The sequence below is a fragment of the Narcine bancroftii genome, chromosome 4 (genome assembly GCF_036971445.1).
Source record: "Narcine bancroftii isolate sNarBan1 chromosome 4, sNarBan1.hap1, whole genome shotgun sequence".
Classification (NCBI taxonomy): Eukaryota; Metazoa; Chordata; class Chondrichthyes; order Torpediniformes; family Narcinidae; genus Narcine; species Narcine bancroftii.
Window position 1 is genome coordinate 87,538,164 of NC_091472.1, and position 17,844 is coordinate 87,556,007.

The window sequence follows — 17,844 nt, forward strand, 5'->3', positions numbered from 1 at the left end:
CCTCATTACAGGAAGGATGTGGAAGCTTTTGAGAGGTTGTAGAGGAGATTTACCTAGGTCTTACCTAGATTGGAGAGCATCTTATGAAACAAGGTTAAATGAGGTAGGGCTTTCTTTTTGGAGCAACGGAGGATGTGGTAAATTATATAAGATTATGAGGGCATTGTCTGAGTGGACAGCCAGCACCTTTCTCTCAGAGTAACGATAGCAAATACTAGAGAACATTTGTTTAAGGTGAGTAGAGGGAAATTTAGGGGAAGGTCAAAGGTAAGGTTTTTTTTTACATGAAGAGTGGTGGGTGTTGGAAGCAATGTTGAAGCCTGGTACAATAGGGACATTTAAAAGATTCTTAGATAGACACATGCATGTTAGAAAAATAGAGAGTTATGGGCAGTGAGGAAGGGAAGGGTGTAGGTGTATATAAGTTAGCAGAACATCGTGGACCAAAGGACTGGTACTGTGCTGTAGTGTGCTATGTTTAAGAATGGAAGCTGTCAGGGAAGAGGTGAAGAACAAATTGGACTAGATGGAATTGAGGTGTGTGGGTAAGAATCCTGCAGATGACATATGGATGGAGGAGGATAGAACTAGAAGGAGAAGGGTCCCAGCCAAGGGACCCCAGCAATGAACCTGGGGTCAAGGAGTCTAATAATGATCTGCAACATGCTCAAGAACAAACTGCAGAGAGCCCACACAAATGTGCTGGAGAACCTCAGCAGCTCACACAGCATCCATAGAAAGCAAAAAGCAGTCGATATTTCAGACCTGGGCCCTTCTTCAGGAGTTCAAAACATCGACTGCCTTTTGCTTTCATTTTTGTGTACTGTATTAGATTACAGAATCTACAGATTTTGTTGTTTGTCTTCATTAATGAAAGCATGTTCTTTGCCTGCTACTGATGGACAAGAAGTCTCACATTCATTGCTTCACTTCCAGATGAGCTAAATGCCTTCTACTCCTGATTTGACCACCAGAACAAGGAAGAACTGCTGCACACCCCTATGTCTACTGATGATCTTCTATTGTCAGTATCTGAGGATGATGTGCAGGATGCCTTCAGAAGAGTGAATCCAAGGAATGTATCCAGTCCAGACAGAGTACCCGGCTGAGTACTGAAAACCTGCGCTGACCAACTCCCAACATATTCACGGATATCTACAACAACTCACTCTGACAGGGCTTAGTACCTGTCATGATAATGAATATGTATGAGATATACCGGAAGTCACGTGGTATGAGAGAGAGATAAGAACACAAGCAGGAGAACAAAGGAAACGGGAGAATAAAAGCCACAGAGAAGTTTACCTGATAAACTTGTGTTTAATGTTTTATTAACTTCACATTTCGGGCCACAAATGTGACATTGGCGACGAGGATGAAAGAAGCTTGAAGAAAATTAAAGACTAAACAAAATTACAGAGGATTACAGACAACTTCAAGGTGATAAGAATTTTCTCTTTGCTTAGTACTTTTGGGGCTGGAATATTTCCTCATGGCTGGTGCAGACAGTGACTTTCTAACACATAGTGGAATTGCTCATTTTGACCCGACTGGTGATGCAAGCACTTTAAGTGTGAAGTGGAAGGCATGGCTGGAAGAATTTGAATCCTATGCCGACAGTCGTGGCCTATTTCTAGATACCGGTACAGTTGAACAAAAAGTGCAGAGAAGGGCGTTACTTCTTTTCACTGCAGGACCCTCAGTTCGGGAAACATTTAAGACACTTTTGAATACTGGAAGAAAGGATGAGTACCGGAAAGCGGTAGATGCATTAAATGCACACTATGTAGTGACACCGAATGCTACATTTCAACGCCATTTGTTTCGGAGAACGAGACAAGAAGATGGCCAGACAATTGCTCAGTACGTGACGAGACTACGCCAGCTAGCTGTTGGATGCAATTACATGCCAGCTGATTTGGACAACCAATTACTGGATCAAGTCGTACAGCATTGTAGATCAGATAAACTCAGAAGACGTCTACTGGAAAGAGGGAGTGAGTTGGAACTCACTGATGCTTTAACCATTGCTGCTGCATTAGAGGCTGTTGAAGGGCAATTTCATACCATGACCCTGAAAGACAACTCAAGTCAGCAAATTAAGAGGCTCTCACATCGCCATAACCAGCCAAGATATACGCCGACACATGACGTGGAGTGTTATAGATGTGGAAACCGAGGTCACTTTGGAAAAGACCCATATTGCTCGGCCAAAGGCAAAGTTTGCAGAAAGTGTGGAGGCAAGGACCACTTTGCAAAGAAGTGCAAAAGCAAGTCCAATGCAGACCAGAAGAGGAAGAGTACAACTTCCAAAGGCAAAGCCTGGGGGAAAGGAAAGTATCCTGGAAAGAAAGATACCATTCGCCAGATAGACGGTGACAATGATGATACCCAGGAGGAACAGAGTTGTTACCAATTTACGTTGAATGAAGTACATCATGAGAAGGTCCCAGTGATCATTGGTGGAGTGACAGTGCAGGTCATTGTAGACTCAGGCAGTGACAGTAATGTGATTGATCGACATTTATGGGAGAAGTTGAAAAGGAAAAAGATCATCTGTACCTCAAAGAAGTGTTCCAAGAAACTGTATCCATACACAGCAACCAAGCCATTGCAGACCATTGGATGTTTTACTGCAACTGTTGAAGCTGGAGATAAGTACACCGAAGCAGAGTTTATGGTCATAGAAGAGAGGGGAGAACCATTGCTGAGTAGAAGCACAGCGCAAGACCTGGCAATACTTCATATTGGAGCTTGTGTCAATTCAATTCAGTCATACGAGGATATGAAGCAACAATTCCCCGCAGTCTTCCAAGGAGTAGGAAAGCTGAAAGGTCGACAATTGAAGCTAGCAGTAGATGAAACGGTCACACCCAAGGCACAACCAATGCGCAGAACTCCGTTTGGACTTCGTGGGAAAGTCGAAGCCAAAATTAAAGAATTGATCGAACAAGACATTATTGAACCGGTGGAACATTCGACACAATGGGTCAGTCCCGTAGTGATTGTGCCCAAACCAAAGGGTGACATAAGACTATGCGTTGACATGAGAATGGCCAATGAAGCTATAATTAGAGAACGACACCCTATACCAACGGTGGAGGAAATACTTCAAGAACTAACTACCAGCAAGATATTCTCAAAAATTGATCTGAAATGGGGCTATTATCAATTAGAGCTGGATCCAGGTTCCCGAGATGTAACTACATTTGTGACTCACTGTGGATTGTATCGTTACAAGAGACTATCATTTGGAATTAATGCAGCTTCTGAAATCTACCAGTATGAAATCCATCGAGTGATTCAAGGCATTCCTGGAGTTGCCAACATTTCTGACGACATCATAGTCCATGCACCAACGAAGGAAGAGCATGACAAACAATTGAGGCGTGTACTATCTAGACTACAGGAGGCAGGCCTTACCGTGAATGGATACAAGTGCCAGTTCGGTGCGTCAGAAATGGACTTCATGGGACACAGACTTACACGGAAAGGACTAAACCCTGCAGAGGCCAAGGTGAAAGCTATTGCAGATGCACGTGCACCTCAGAACGCAACAGAGGTGAGGAGTTTCCTGGGATTGGTCAATTTTTGTGCAAAGTTCATTCCTAATTTTGCTACAGTGGCAGAACCACTAAGGAAACTAACCAGGAAAGGTGTACCATTTCATTTTGGATCTGAGCAGAAGAAAGCATTCACAGCGCTGAAGCAAAGCCTGACAGATGCAAAAACTCTTGGATATTACGATCCGGCGGCATCAACCAAAGTCATAGCGGATGCCAGCCCAGTTGGTTTAGGAGCCGTGTTGGTCCAGATGCATGATGGAGGACCAAGAATCATTGCCTATGCCAGCAGATTGTTATCAGATGTGGAAAGAAGATACTCTCAGACAGAGAAAGAAGCACTCGGACTTGTATGGGCCTGTGAGAGATTCCATGCATATTTATACAGCATTGAATTTGAACTCATCACAGATCATAAGCCATTAGAGGTGATCTATGCACCTAGATCCAAACCATGTGCCAGAATAGAGAGATGGGTACTCAGACTACAACCCTACAAATATAAAGTAATCCACATTGCAGGGAAAGCAAACATTGCAGATCCGCTGTCCAGATTGGTGAAGGATGGAGGTCCACAATCCAAGTCAGAATTGAGAACAGAAACAGAGAGCTTTGTACGCTTCGTAGCTATTCAGTCGACACCGAAAGCTGTGACTACGAAGGAGGTCGAGAGAGAATCCGAACATGATCCAGAACTCATGGAAGTAAGAGAATGCATACAGAGTGGACAATGGGACAAGTGTACTCACAAGGCTTACATTCCCATTAGAGACGAACTTTGTTGCATCGGACAGTGTGTATTGAGAGGTTGCAGATTGGTGATTCCGCAAAGATTGAAACCGAAGATCGTATCCTTAGCGCATGAAGGACATCTAGGTATTGTTGGTACCAAGCAAAGCCTCAGGACCAAGGTATGGTGGCCAAGTTGTGATAAAGACGCAGAGAAATTTGTTAAAACTTGTCACGGATGTCAAATCACAAGTAGGAGTAATCCGCCAGAACCGATCCGGAGTACGCAACTTCTGACAGGACCATGGATCGACGTAGCTGTTGATTTTCTTGGACCTTTACCGACGGGTGAATCAATTATGGTAGTGATAGATTACTACAGCAGATACTATGAGTACGTGGTGTTGAAGTCCACAACCTCTGAAAAAAACAATACAAGCATTAGCAGAGATATTCGCAAGATATGGATTACCTGTTACATTATACTCTGACAATGGTCCACAATTCATTTCAGAGACATTTGCGGAATACATGAGGACCACAGGTATCCACCATCATAAAGTAACTCCGAAAAGGCCGCAAGCCAATGGAGAAGTAGAGAGACAAAATCAGTCCATTGAAAAACGATTGAGGATTGCACATGCAGAAGGACATAATTGGCGAGAAGCATTGCTATCTTATGTGGCTGTCTATCGAGCAACGCCTCATGCAACCACTGGAAAAAATCCTGCAGAAGCATTTTTTGGGAGAAAAATCCGCACAAAAATGCCAGAAATAAAGGAAATCCGAGATGACCCCAATGCTGAAAAGAAAGGTGCAGCAAAGCTGTACACAGATTCGAAACGTGGAGCCAAGTACTCAGACATCATGCCGGGAGATAATGTTCTAGTTAGGCATGAAACTGGTGGTAAGCTAGACACACCTTATTACCATCAACCCTATACTGTCGTATCCAGAAGTGGCAGTATGGTGATAGTCAAGTCTCCGACTGGAGTCCTGTATAAGAGAAATGTATCAGGTGTAAAAAGGTACCAGTCCAGAGATACATCGAGTGAAGAGGTTGAAAGGCCAATACGAGATGCTGAAACTGAGAGACCTGATGATGTTCCAGAGGCAGTTACCAGCACTCCTGATGAAGTGACTAGAGCGCTAGAAACACCTGAAGCCGTGGCGAGCAGTATTTCCGACGCTGAGAGTGAACAACTGAGAAGCGACGACAATATCGCAGGCAGGCCGAGACGAAACCGGAAAGTGCCCAAACGATACGAAGACTTTGTGCCATAGTTTTAATAAGAACTTTGGGACAGTATTTTAATCTTATATCATAAAGTGCATGTATGAATGCTGTAGGAAGTAAATTTTATGTAGTTGAGTTATAGTATTACCATTAGTTACGATGTTTGTATGTTTCATAGGGATATTGATAAGTGAAGGTAAAGTTTATTTCTGATTAAAGGAGGGATGTCATGATAATGAATATGTATGAGATATACCGGAAGTCACGTGGTATGAGAGAAAGATAAGAACACAAGCAGGAACAAAGGAAACGGGAGAATAAAAGCCACAGAGAAGTTTACCTGATAAACTTGTGTTTAATGTTTTATTAACTTCACATTTCGGGCCACAAATGTGACAGTACCCACCTGTATCCAACAGTTCTCAAAAGTATAGGTGCCGAAGAAGAGTGTGGTAACCTGCCTAAATGACTATCAGCCAGTGCACTCATATCAACAGTGATGAAGTGTTTTGAACGGCTGGTGTTGAAGCTTGTCAGCTTCTACCTGAACAGTGACATTTACTTACCACAGCAACAGGCCTGTGGCAGATGCCATTTTACTGGCTCTATACAAAGCCCTGGAACATCCGGACAGCAAAGGTGCATACATCAGGATGCTCTTTATTGACTACTGTTTCATATTCTACACTATCATCCCCTCAAACTTAATCAGCAAACTCCAAGACCTGGGCTTCAGCACCCTACTGTGGATTTCCACACTTCCAAACCCCAGAGGTCTACGATCCAGTGATCACTGGGGGAAATCAGAGGTGGAGAGGGTGAGCAAATTTAAATTCCTGGGAAACACCATCTCGATGGACCTTTCCTGAACTCATCCTACTAATGCCATGGTAAAGAAAGCACGTCAGGGTCTCTACTTCCTCTGGAGTTTGCAGAGGTTTGGAATGTCATCGGAAACCTTGTCAAACTTCTAGTGATGTGTAGGAGAAGGTGTGCTGACCTGCTGCATCATGGCTTGGCATGGAGGCACAAATACCTCTGAGTGTAAAAGACAGCCCAGTACATCACAGGCAAAACTCTCCTCACCATCGAGAAAATCTACATGGAACACTGTCAACAGAGAGCAGCAGTGATCATCAAGGATCCACATCACCCAGGATGCTCTACTCTCATGAAAGAATAGAGAATATTCTTAATTATTAATTATTCTTCCTTATTAATATCACAATATTATATAAAATAATAAAATAATTATTATTTATTAATAAAAAACAGGTGCCACAAGATCTACAGGCTCATTCAGAGACTCATTCAAGGGCCCTTACTTTTCTCATTATTTATTACTAAATATGTATTTTCTGTATTTGTAGTGTTTAGATTTCTTTTTATTTACATTTCTTTCTTTTTGAATACGGTTAAAATGGAAATTAGAAATTCTGCCTGGGTGCAAGCAAAAGAATCTCAAGGTTGTATGTGATGTCATGTTATGTACTCTTTGAACTATAAATCCATTTTAGGAGGTGCATGAACGTAATCTCAGTCTCTCAGGATAGTAAGGTCAGCAAATGTGAAGATATGCCAAGAGTATGACCTGCAAGACTATTAGATACTAAATGAAATGGGCAGAGTGGAAGCAAGATGGTTTAAGACAGAAACCAATCAGGGTCAATTTGAAAATATTTATTAAAAAGGTAGTGATTTCTTGTCACGTATTTCTCTTTCTTTCTCTCTATTTCTCCATCTCTATCTGCCTACCAAATCAATGTCTATTCCTGTCAGTGTAAAAGTTAAGTTGTCTGGTCTGAGAAGAGAAATGCGAGATACTTAGCAACTGAAAAGGTTATCATATATCAAGCTGTCTATTTTCCTGATTTCCATGAATTACACTCAACATTTTTGTTTGGTTCTGGAATCAATGGGCCAGTTTGCTCTGGCACATTCCGAAGAAAGCAACTTCATTGTATGAGAGGAATTGGTTAAACAAGAACTGTAGCCAGTCTGTTTTCTGATCAAGTTTCTCTCAGTGCTGAAAAGACAAACCTATGTTGTATGAAGCTGCATTTTCCATTAGTATGGACTCAATGGGCAACCCTGAGCAAATATATTAAGAAAAACAAAAAGATAAAAACTTAGTGAAGTCTTTCACAACCTTGAGTCCTTCTAAAGCGCTTTACAACTAATGAAAAACTTTTAGGCCAGTTTATTTCTGGAGAAGCCAATTTGTGAAATGCAAAAGCTTACAAATAACACTGAGATAATTAATGCTAATAAATCAAAGACTACATTCAATTCCTTACTGTTTCTGTCTTTCCTGCTTTTCATAGTTATTTTTATTATTATGGTATTATTAATTTAGAAAGTCAAAGACTCAGAGTCATACAGAATGGAAACAGGCCTTTTGCCCACACCAACCAAAATGTCCCACTCATGCTAGTCCTCCTGCCTACGTTTGGCCCGTATCCCTCTAAACACTTCCTATCCATATATCTGTCCAATCTTTTACTTAAACATTGCAACAGTACCTGCCCCAATCACCTCCTCCAGCAGCCCATTCCATACACCCACCACCCTTTGTGTAAAAAACATACCCCTCAGGTTCCTCATAAATCTCTTCTCCCCCCCAACCTTAAACTGATACCCTCTGATTAACAATTCTTCTGCTCTATGAGTTCACCCAATCCATCCCTCTCATAATTTTGTACACCTCTGTGAGATCACCCTTCACCACATGGAATAAAGCCACATGCTCAACCTACCCCTATAGTTCAGACCCCTGAGTCCTGGTTACATCCTCGTAAATCTGCACCCTCTCCAGCTTGACAACACCTTTCCTGTAGTACAATGACCAAACTAAACACAATTGCTTGAAGTCCAAATCCATCCATCCCTCAAAATTGCTGCATAGGTTGATAGCATAGTTAAGAAGGCCTTTGGGATACTGGGCTTCATTAATAGGGTGATTGAGTTCAAGAGTCAAGAGGTCAAGTTGCAACTCTGCAAATCTCCGGTGAGACCACACTCAGAGTATTGTGTTCAGTTCTGGTCACCTCATTATAGGAAGGATGCGAAAGCTATGAGAGGGTGCAGAGGAGATTTACCAGGATGTTACCTGGATTGGAAAGTAAGTCTTTTGAGGTAAGGTTAGCAGAACTGGGACTTTTCTCTTTGGAGCATAGAACGATGAGGGAAAACTTAGCTTTGCAAGATTAGGAAAAGCAAGATAGAGTGGACAGCCAGCACCTGTTTCCAAGGGCAGGAAGAGCACACACCAGAGGATATACAAAATTTACAAAGTGAAGGGAGGAAAGTTTAGGGGAGACATATAGGTTAAGTTTTCTACACTAAGAGTTGTGGGTGCCTGGAATGCCTTGCCAGGGATGATGGTGGAGGCTGAAACATTAGGGTAGGGGTCTCCAAAGTGGTCAATATCAACCCCCCCCAGGATCATCCAAGGGGTCAATAAATGGTAGGGGTCGAAAGGGGGGTTGATAACACTGGTCGAGGGGAGGTTGATTTAATATAGCACCTATGGTAGTGTTGGCCAATCTCTCGCTGCCATGTTGTATTTGGCTTTGGCCCATACTGTAGTTGAGAGGGAACGGGAGGACAGAAGGAGGTGTGAGATATGAGATATATCCAGCATCATCACTCTCCTCCATGCTCCATCCAGCACTGCCATCACCCTTGTATCCAGCACCACCACCCCCACACCCCTGTCCAGCACCACTACCATTCTCCCATTCAACCCCCCCACCCCCCAACCAATGCCGCCACTCCTCCCCCACCCACCCTCATGGTCCAGTGCCACCACCCAGCACCCCCCCCTGTCTAGTGCCAGGATTCCATACCTAGGGGTCGAAGAGGGACCACTTAGTCCCTGAAGGGGTCGATGGTCTAAAAAGTTTGGGGACCCCTGGATTAGGGATATTTAAGAGAATTGGGCACATGGATGGAAGAAAAATATGAAACAGGGAGAGTTTAGTATAATTTTAAGGAAAACAGTATATGGGTCAGCATAACATTGAGGGGCGAAAGGCTTGTGCTGTGCTGTGCTGTAGTGTTCTATGTTCTAATATTCGAAATGGGGCTTCACCAATGTCTTACACAACTGCAACATAACTTCTCAATTTATTCAATTTTATTACACAATACAACTACTCCCAACTTGCGACCTACACAACTTGCATCTATCTGCACATATGACCGAAAATTTGTGAAAAAAATATAAAATTTAAGGGTGTGAATTCAATATTGTCAGGGCGCTTAACTCTCACGCATGTGCCAACCCAACTCCGATAAGCGAACCCACCATGCTTGCGCCAACCGAAGACTCGCGCGTGCGCACAGGAATCAAGATGGCCAAGCCCAACCTACGGACCCCCGGGTGCTGACAAACAAGGTAAGTATCCACATTTTGGCTCTTTCATACCCTGTATCCCTGTAATAGTTCATCAAATTCAACATAAACCATATAAATTTTATATTTTTTCTTTATAGTTTTTAACAAATATATGCAATTCTGACATACATCCATTCTGAGGTATGACTGATCCTTCGGTCCGAATTATGGTCGTAAGTCGGGGACTACCTGTATTATCTTCCTGTTTAGGATGGCTGAAATTGTCTGAAGGTTTCCTCTTCCCTGTGCATCAGTTGAGATGAGAGGTTATTTTTTTCACTTTTGTTTAATGATATTTGTGTTCAGTGCTTTAGGAAATTTCATTTCATTGGAAGTATGACATAAAATGTGACATATTAATATTGCCATCAGTGATGTAGATAGTTTGGCCAGACTTTGTGATCAGGCATTCAGACTGCCAACCAAGTATGGATCATCCAGGTCTGGGCTGAGGAAGATTAGTTTGTGAACATGTTACTGAAGTGGATGTCAACCGAGATTGTGTGATCAAGGGAAGGATGTGGAGAAGAAATATGCAAGTCACAGGGACCTCATTCACCAAGTGGATAGTGAAAGAGAGAAGATAGGAAATAAAAGCAATTGTTTTTGATGAGAGACCGCAGTTAGGAGAGATACAGAGTTATAAGCAGATCTTGGGAGGACGGAGAAATTCCCTTTGCAGATTCAGATTTGGCACGTTCTTCTTTCTATATTTGACAGGTCAGCCCCTTAAGAGAATTCTCTATCCGCAATTCCAAAGCAAATTCTTTCTTTTATCGAGCAATGGCTTTAATGAAGGACTACTTAGATTGTTGAAAGGTATTTCCACAATATTGGAAGGGTATCAAATGTATGAATGGTCACAACTGTTTAGCAGAATGGCCTTGCAGAGAAATTAAGATGTTAAAGGACAATAGATGAAAACCATTGAGGAATTATGATCCAGTGAAATTGGAGCACTGAAAGGCAGTGGTTTGAGAAGTTGCTGCGGATAATTAGTGTTGGGGCAGTGTCTATTGGCTTGGAGTAACATATCAGCCATTACAACAAAAGCAGTAATGGTCAGGATGGCAGCAGATGAGGTCAAGGCCAAGGGCAGTGAAGGGTGCACCATGGAGGAGAGAACAAGAAAGGGACATGCAGCATGGAAACAGGTTCCAAGAGCCTACTGAGTTCATCTGACAATTGAGTGCTCATTCCCACCGATCCTATTTCATTCCCTCCAGATTCTCCATCAACCACCAGCAGACTCCACCACCGACTCCACACACCTGCTACCTACTTCACAGTGGCCAGCTGTCTTGCTAACCTGCTCAGTTTTTGGGGCGCAGGAGGAAGCTGGACCACCCAGGGAAAACCCGTGTCCTAACAAGGACAAGATCAGATCTCCTCAGAGACGGGTTGGAATATGCCACTGCATGTAATGAGTTTGTATGTTCTCCCCGTGACCTGTGCGGGTTTTCTCCAGGTGCTCCAGTTGGATAGAACATTACAGCATAGTTCAGGCTTTTCAGTACATGATATTGTGCTGACTTGGTAAACCTACTCAACAATAATCTAATTTTTCCTTGTCTCACACCAGTAATCTTCTATTTTTCTTGCATCCATGTACCTACCTATATGTCTTCTGAAGGTCTCTATTGTACCATCCTCCATCACCAATCCCAACAGTACATTCCAGGCACCTGTATTCTCTGAGTAAAATAACTAGCACTGCACAAATATTATCCCTTAATTTTCCTCCATTCATCTTAAACTGATGTCCTCTGGTATTTGCTATTGATATCCTGTTAAAAACTTATATACTTCTATGAATTCAGCTCTCTTTTTCTAAATTCCCACCCTCCAAAAATGTACAGGGTTGGTAAGTTAATTGGGTCTGATTGGGCAGCAGGTGTTTCATGCGCCGGAAGGGCATTTTATCGTGCTGTGTTGCTAAAATGTTTTTTAAAAAATTCACTGCAGCTGCAAATCTGTAGGTCAGCTGGTTACACCACTGTGCTTCCCAAGAGGCTTCCATTAGTGGAGTAGAGGCTAAAATGAGAAAAATTCTGGTTTCAAAGGTATCTCAAACTTAGCTTCATATCAAATGAACACAGCAAGATGGAGAGGTGGAGAGGTCTCAGGGGCTGTTCCACAGCACCACCAAGTGACAATACTGTAGCAATGCAGTGCGACATGGAACCAAAGTACCCTGTATTTACAACTTCAGACAAATGTTTCACAACAGAGATGCTTTCAATGGGATGTTTAATGTTTAAAACATCTGACTCAAGTGCCAACATCAAGCATTAAGTTTTGTTAACAGGATATAGGTGTAATATCCAAATTATTTTAATGAGTCTGATACCACAGAAAATTTCAATATACTCAGCAGGTCAGGCAGCATCTGTGGAGTGAGGAAGACAGAGCTAAATAACCTACCATCAGATCTGGGCAGGGTTTGAGGGAAGCAGGTTTTCAGGTGCAGAGGGAGAGAGAAGAAATGGGAAGGCATGACTTAGCATGAAAGACAGAATCTGGCCTCAAAATACATTTTAAATGACTTTTTAAAAAATATTTTATAAATTTTAAACCACAATATTAATTACATTTCGTTAAAATCAAAAATTACTTCAGAAAGTTATACATGTGGAATATGAGAAAAAACCCTCCCACCTCAACCCTTAGAAGAAAAAAGATTAAAGAAAGAAGGACTGGAGAATAAAGCATTTATGTGATAAGGTCTAATATTGGAGGTTGCCAAGAAGTGAGGTCTTCAGAGAGTTTATCAAATGACAAACCCACATTTTGTAAATATGGGCGTCATATTTTCCAAGACCAATGGGATTTATTTTGTAATCTATAAGTAATCTGCCCTAATGGCATACAACTACGAAGTTCTATGTGCCATCTTCCATACCTAAATCTATATCTGACTTCCATGATATTGCTATGTATTTCCTAGAAACTGCTAAAGCAATTTGTATGCATTCAATTTAATACTTAGTTAATTTTAATTTATGTCTTATAACCTTAATGTTATTCAATAAGAATAACATTGGATCCTGTGGGAACTTGACCCCCGTAATACTTTCCAAAAAATTTCTGACTTCCAACCAAAAATATCTGACTTTAGGACACTGTCAAGTAGAATGCAAAATAGTTCTAATCTCACATCCACACCTAAAACATAAATCTGATATAGCAGGATTTAGTCTATTTAGTTTTTGTGGAGTCAAATATAACTGATGTAAAAAATAATATTGCACTAACCCATACCTATAATTTTTGTCATATTATTCTTATATAATTCCATCCAATCTTTCTCATTTATTTGTCTATTTAGGTCCACATCCCAACTTAATCTTGATTTATGCACCCCTATTTTGGGGGTCATTTGAAATTTCTTTTGTTCAGCTAGAACATTGCTGTAATTTCATACTAATGGGAAGTTAGATCTGTAGAAATGATCAGCAAATTGGCCAAAACCAAATGTGAATCAGTGTTAGGTTAGTTTATACTTGGAAACAAGCATTAAAATGAGACTTGATTCCCAACAGTCTGAATTTAAAGCAGTTATCTAGTGGTTGGGATTGCTTCCTGAAACACAACTTCAGTCTGTGGTCAGGGACAAGAGGGTATGACTGCGAGTGAGGTAGGTCGGGGGTTCTGAGAGGTAGTGCCAGAGGAGCTTCAGCCCTTGAGCTTGTCCAACAGGTCAGAATTTCTTGCTCCCTGTGTGAGTGAGAGTGGGGCTGAGGAGGGATGTTGACCATGGTTCATGGAGCCATTCAAGTGGGGGAGAGAAGAGAAATGAGGTGGTAATTGGGGAGAATGTTGTCACAGGAATAGACACTATTCCCTGTAGGTAGGATGGAGAAGCCTGAAGGCTCTCTTATTTGGCTAGTGCCTAGGTTTAGGGTGTCTGATCTGCATGGAATTGGAGTACGAGGTGAAAGATCAAGTTGTCATAGTTCAACTATGCATAGGGTTTTAAAATAAATAGCAATGGGTGCGCTCAACTAATTTGAAAACTACGGATAAAGGTAAAGGGTAGGAGAGTGCAGGAGAGAATTTTGAAGTCTCCAGAACATAAAAAGACAAAGATTAAAAAGGGATAAGAATTTGTTATCTCAAATGACTGTGGAGGCCAAGGCATTGAGTATACTTAAAGCAGAGTTTGATATGTTCTTTATTAGTAGGGATGTCAAAAGTTATGGGGAAAAGAGAGGAGAATGGTGTTGGGAAGAAACGAACATCAGCCATGAGTTGAATGATGTAGCAGACTAGATGGGCTGCATTGTCTAATTCTGTTCCTACATCTTATGGTCTTGCATCTAAGCACTGGATTTGTGTTTGAAGTGTGGAGGCTTGACTTGGGCCAATGATTTTACAATCTACCGAAGATGATCTTGTTAATCAGGGAGTGTCTTCTGGCCTGTGGAGTCAAAGCTTGTCTCCTCCAACAGGCATGCAGAGGAGGCTGTGAATTTAGAACAGGTACTATCCCACTCTCTGGTCGTCTTCTTGCTGCTGCCCATGCCACTCTTCAAGGTCCAACAAGTGGCCCCCAGGCTCTGGGTCTCCTTGTCATTGCTCCTCTATCACCGGTTGCGTCTGCAGTATGCAGAATTGTGCAGCTTACCACACACGATGGTGATTTCCCTGCATCCCCGTGGTGTGGGCTGAACCCCCACAGGTGATGCAGGTAGCAAAATTTCATCTTTGCTCTGGTCTTTTAGTTACATTCGGTGTCTCTTGTGTTTAACTCACAGGTGCCATTGGGGTGGATTTAAACTAGAGTAGCAAGGGGGTAGGAACCTGAGCAGTGGGGCAGCAAATGGAGGGGCTGAGGAAATGGTAGGTACTAGGGCAAAGAAGCCTGAATGGAAGGAGTGGAAAGGACAGATTAATGGTCATAGTGAGACTGAGGGGCTGAACTGTGTTTATTTTAAAACAAGGAGTATTGTAGGTCAGGCAGATGAATTTAGAGCCTGGATTGATATTGGAATTTATGATGTTGTGGCCAGCATGGAGCCATGACTGGGAGAGGGACAGCATTGGCAGCTTATTGTTCCTGGTTTTTGTTGTTTTAGAAAGGATAGAGGAAGGAAAAGAGGGTGAGGCATTCAGATGGGATGAACTACTGAAGCAATGTGGGTAGAGAACAGAAATAAGGGAGGTGCATTTACTCTGATAGGGCTATGTGTATATGTGTCTATATTTTATATATATTTTAAAAGGAGAGATACTGAAAAGTAACAGGCCCCTCCAGCCCATGAACCTGTGCTGCTCAGTTACACTCATGTGACCAACTAATTTACTAACCACGTATGTCCTTGAAACATGGGATGAAGCCCACATGGACACAGGGAGAACATACAAACGCCTCCAAGTCAGAGTTGGGCCAGACAGGCCATAGACAGTGTAATATTGTTGCATTAACCACTACGCTAATCGTGCTGCCCCCTGACAGCAGAAGTGGTGGATTTGACCACAGATGGAGGAAATTTGCAAAAGTAACAGTACTGTTGTAGTGCAAGACAATCAGACTGGGCCCCAGTGGAAAATAAAGGTTTCAGGAAAGAGCTCAAATAGGGCAATAAGGTGGCCATTAGAGGCCATAAATTGCCCTAGGATTAAAGAGAATCCCAAGCCTTTTAAATTTTACATTAACAACAATAGGATTTAACATTAAAAAAAATATGGTGACACGGTTGGCCTAGCAGTTAGCACAACACCATTACAGCACCAACAATTGGGACCGGGGTTTGAATCCCACACTGTCTGTTAGGTGTTTGTACGTTCTCCTCATGATGACATGGATTTTCTCCTGGGGCTTTCGTTTCCTGCCACTGTTTGAAACATACATAAATTGGGTGTAATTGAGCAGCACAAGCTTGTGGGCCAAAATGACCTGTTAATGCGCTGTATGCCTAAATTTATGACTAGGAAGAGTATATGAGCACTCAAGGACAAGGAGGGAATTTACATGTGGAGTCAAAGGAAGTGGGTAAGGTACTAAATGAATATTTTACATTGGTATTTATTAAGGAGAAGTCCAAGGAGAGTGATAGGGACCATAATGTGTAGAATGCTCATGTGTTAGGGCATCACTCTGGCCAGTGATGGCCTATGAAACTTCTTGACAATGCTGCCTACGTCTGGATAAGGACCCTATTTTCAGGAAACTCCGTGACTGATGAGTGTCAGAAGTTGTGTTTTGATTCCGGGAAGTTAAAATAGAAGGGGAGAGAGAACCTCAGCAACTGGTTGGAGTCTATGATACAAATAGAACTAGCTGAAAATAAAAAGAAGGGAAACTCAAGCAGAGCAGCCAGTGTGTGAGTGGCCCAGTGTAGGTGTGGAGAGTTAGAGGCTTTGGCTTGAGAAGCTTCGGGGAGCAGAGCTTGAGGATGTGCTACAGGTATAGGTACGGTCAGGTACGATCTTTTCATCGCAACCAGAGTAGGTAGTGGAGAAGGCAGCATGTTGGAAATCTGGCACAGCACCAGTGTCCCCGATGACTACACCTGCAAGAGGTGCATTCAACTGCAGCTCCTTGTTAGGGAACTGGAGCTGGATGAACTCTAGATCATTTGGGAGGCTGGGGGGATGGGGGTAACAGACAGAAGTTATAAGGGGACAGTTACACCTACGAGAGGAGAGGGAAAGGGAGTAGGCAGTCAATGCAGAGCACCCTTGTGGGCATTCCCCTCAACCTTTTGGTGGTGGTGGGGGGAGGGGGCAAGGAACTATCTACCAGAGAGAAGTTGTGGTGGTCTGGTGATCAGAATAGAACAAGATTATGTGCTGGAGCATGTTGAGGTTACGAAAGAGGAAGTGCTGGATCTTCTTATAAACATTAGGATTTATTAGTCTCCAGGACTGGATGGGATATACCCCAGTTACTACAGGAAGTGAAGAAAAGCATTACTAGAGCATTGGCAATGATCTTTGTATCCTCTCTGACCAGGGGGAAGACACACCAGAGGATTAAAGAATGGAAAAGGTGGTCCCCTTGTTTAAAAAAGGTAATAGGGTAGTAGTTGAAAGAATTTATTCTGCCTGGAGTTCAGTAGGCCTTTTCAAATTAGCAACCTGCTAAATTGGCATGTGAATGACCTGTGTTGAAATACCAGGAGGGCTGTTCACACTTTAACATTAAATACCCAATATCGCAGAACTAAAGTGGGAGGGGGGGTCCAATCCCCAGTGGTGACATACTGAGTGACATATTACGTACATGCGGGGAAGTGAAATTGTAGTGGAAATACATGTACAGGTATGAAAGAGCGTGGGAATAAACAATTTAATAAAACATACGCACACAATTTATGAAAGAGCATTGAAAAATCTACTGAAGTGGGCTTCAGACTGTTCAAACTGAGGACAAACCAACAGACCAGCTCCCTCACAATTTGGCAGACCTAGTGTCACATCTTTGTGCTTTGTGATTGCCCTCATAATCTGGCATAGTGTCAAATTGAGGTCCCTGAGCTTACAGGCGACCCTCTCATGAAGGCCATCCTTCATGGTGCCTGTTATATGTTGGAGATTTCCTCCTCGGCCCTTATCGAGAAAACATCCCACACCTCCTGGTCCCCCATTTGGCCACCATTATCACAACACTAATACTACACCCTAATACCAACACTAACTTCAAAATATAATGACACTAATACTAAAAATACATGTCATGTGTCATTAACACCCACATTAAAAACCTTTGAAAACAAAACACTAGCTTTAACTACACTGAAAAACTGATTTCCTTCCAAACAACTTAGCCAGACTGTTTCCTGCCAGGATGATGCAACACATGCTGGCAATGAAGTCACTAATGCTAACCAGCATAGTGGATGGCCTGTTCACATTGAAGCCCAGTCGAAAAGGCTCGGCTCTGATACTACGTCCTTAGTTGTATCTGTCTC